The sequence below is a fragment of the Tiliqua scincoides genome, chromosome 2 (genome assembly GCF_035046505.1).
Source record: "Tiliqua scincoides isolate rTilSci1 chromosome 2, rTilSci1.hap2, whole genome shotgun sequence".
Classification (NCBI taxonomy): Eukaryota; Metazoa; Chordata; class Lepidosauria; order Squamata; family Scincidae; genus Tiliqua; species Tiliqua scincoides.
The window spans coordinates 152,410,164-152,413,327 of NC_089822.1; positions in this window are offsets into that span (position 1 = coordinate 152,410,164).

Genomic DNA, 3,164 nt, shown 5'->3' on the forward strand with positions numbered 1-3,164 from the left:
TCTTGTACTGGTATCACAGTAGCCTAACTTTTTTTTTTTCCCCTGTCCACTGGCCTGGATGACTTGTTAGAAATTTCTGGTTAGAGAAAGGAACCTGGCTGAGACTCTGGGGTTTCTCAGGAACTGTTGGGGAACTCTGTGTTCCGTATGTGAGGCTAGGAGTCATAATTAAAGTACTTACCATAAACCTGGCAGTAAGCAATAAAGCACAATGAGCCCATTTCCTTCTGCAAATTTACATATTTCTCATGCGGTTTACCGGAGCTGCTTGTTTTCTGCTGCAGAAAGCTTTGCACCTTTATCTGTATCTCCTGCTTCTGTTTGAGGCTTTCCTGATGCAGGCTCTACACATAACAGATGCACGGCAGGCAGAAAGCCTCCTGCATTCAGGCAAAAGCTGCACCTGTTGAATTTATGCCAATCATACTGGAGATAGCAGAAAAGGGAAAAGGGGGCAACACTCCTCTTCTCCTTCCTTTCTTGCTAGCCCCTTTGGTACTCTTTCCTGGCAAGAGTCCCTCAATAGTTCTTAGTCCCTCAATGGTAGCTCCAGCATTGGGGAGTGGGGGCTTGAGGTAAAAGCCCTGCAACGGCTGGGTGATGTTGGGGAGTGGCAGCAGCAGGATTTGTAAATGGCACCAGGGAAAGAAAAGGACAACCTGCTGCTGTGTCCCACTGCCTCCTGGTAAACCAGCCAGGGGCTCAGAGCCCAGTTTTTCTACCAGGAGGCAATGGGCAGCAGACAACAGCTGCGGGCTGCCACCTCTCTTTCTCTGGTGCTATTTAGCTCATGTACAGTGCAGTGTTGGGAGAACAATCTGGGAACTGTGAAATGGCACAGGGGGAAGAAAATGGTTGCCACTGCTTCCCTATAATTGTCTGGTAAGCAGCCCCATTGGCTCTGGTTGACTAAGCTGTGGTGCAGAGCGGCTGCAGCAAAGGACTCTCACTGCCTTGGGAATTGGCCAAGAACGGGTGGGTCTGAGTCCTTGCATGGTCAGGGGGCTCCAGCACATGCTCCAACAGGCCCACCAGGTGTGGAGTCACCCCTGCAGTCCCTCCACTCTTGCTGTTCACTGTCTATGATTCACAATCATTTCAAAGCTGTGCTTTCCCGTTTCTTCCCTCCTACATAACTATCTTCATATTATGTGAATACCCTTAAAAATCCTTTCTTGACGTAAGTGCCATGCGCCCATCCACCTCCCTCACTCCCTCCACCACATGCTAGAACTAACACAGCCGTTCAAAAATGACCCAGATAGCATTGGTGTCCTGTTGCTCTGCAGGATCTCAGGAAAATGACACAAAGAAGGAGACCCTTTCTGCTTGCTTTGGCTGCTCTGACTCAGTCTCCTGGAACCATCACAGCAGGAGTCAGTGTTGCTTCCAAAGGAAACACTGATTACTTCAGCAAACTCACAGTGGGACAGCTCGGAAAGAGGGAAGCCTAACCCCAACCCCTCCAAAGGCTGCATCAGCCAATGGAACATGTGACTACACCCAAAGGTGACACCCACAAGGGGAGCAAACACCCCCCCCAACATGTAGCTTCCTCCCTTCCCCTTGCTGGATCCCAGTGGTTACTTGAAAGGTAGGCACCTTTTCACATAGTTGGGATGCTTTCCTTTACTATCCCTATTCAGTCAGTATGTAAGGAGCAACTTCCCATGGGCCATTTCTCAGAGACAGCATTGGGGTGATGAGGAGGATCATCATTCGAGCGCTGTGGGGTACATAGAAGGGAAAGGGGAAGAGGAAGTTCACTCTTTCCTGTGTGGAGATCAGATATGGGGGGGTGCAAGTACAGAGGTGGCACTGCAGAGATGGCAGAAAGGTGACATTCAAGTACATCACTTGGGGGTCTACAAACGTATTGGTTATTATTGCTGTTATTCTTATTGCACCACCATGTGCATGGTGCTCATAAATCTCAGATGGGTCTTTCCTGTGAGATGCACACCTGTAAGGCTGACTGCATCTGTGCATTAGTTTTGGCTGAGAAAAAACCTTGGGTATCACTTTCAGTTCTTGTTTTGCAAAGACTTCCTCCTTTGCAAGAAATGCCCCTGCTCTTCCTTTCTGTTGGGTATGGAAACAGAGAACAGCCCCAGTCAGGTACATGGAGGGTTCTCACTGACCATAATATTCCAAGATTACTGGCTTTGGAAAGTTCCGGGATACCTGCCCATCCTAACAGGTAAAAAGTACCCCCCCCCCCAAAAGAGCAGTAATTGGCAAGGTGTTTTTTGTTCTAAATGAACTTGACCAATACTTTGGTCACTTTGAGTTTTTTGTTTGGTTTTTGTTTCTGGTAAACACAGTTTTAGTTAATAGGCAAATCTATTTGGATATATTTAAATAAATCACCACATGCAAATTTTTGCTGGAAGAAATGCCAATCCAGCTTTGTCAATTGTCCCATCTTCTTGAGCACAATAAGCCATTCCAGCTATTTATTTATACAGGTATTTATATACCGCCTTTCTTGGTCGTCAGATTTCTTCTCAGACTTTAATCCAAGGCAGTTTACATAGGAAGGCTGTTCTAAACCCCTAATCATGGCAGACCTTCCCTTTCCAACATGCCCTAATCTGCTAGAGCTGAAGCTCTAATTTCTAGTATTTTAGGAGCCAATCCTAGCCAATTTTCCAGTACTGGTGCTGCTATGCCAATGGGGTATGCGCCGCATCCTGTGTTGGGGTGGCAGTCTCAGAGGCCTCCTCAAGGTATGGGAACATTTGTTCCCTTACCTTGAGGCTGCATTGCAGCTGCACCCGTGCTGGAAAGTTGGATAGAATTGGGCCCTCAGTCAGCACAAGTGCTTGGATTATCCAACTGGTGGTTATTCCCAGCTCTAGAATCAGGTACAGGGAAGATGCATCTATAGAAGTTGACTGGCACTCTCTCCATCATTCCTCTGTTTTCAAGAGGTCCTCTTGTCCCTGGAAAAACGTAAGAGCATAAAAAGAGCCCCACTGCATCGGGCCAAAAGCCCATCTAGTGCAGCTTCCTGTATCTCACAGTGGCCCACCAGATGCCTCAGGGAAGCCCCATAGCCCTTTCTCTCACTGAGCCTAGTCATTGATGTTTGGGGCTTGATTCTACCACTATGGCATAATCTCTCCCCCACAGGGCATTTATAATTGCCATCCAGCAGGCAA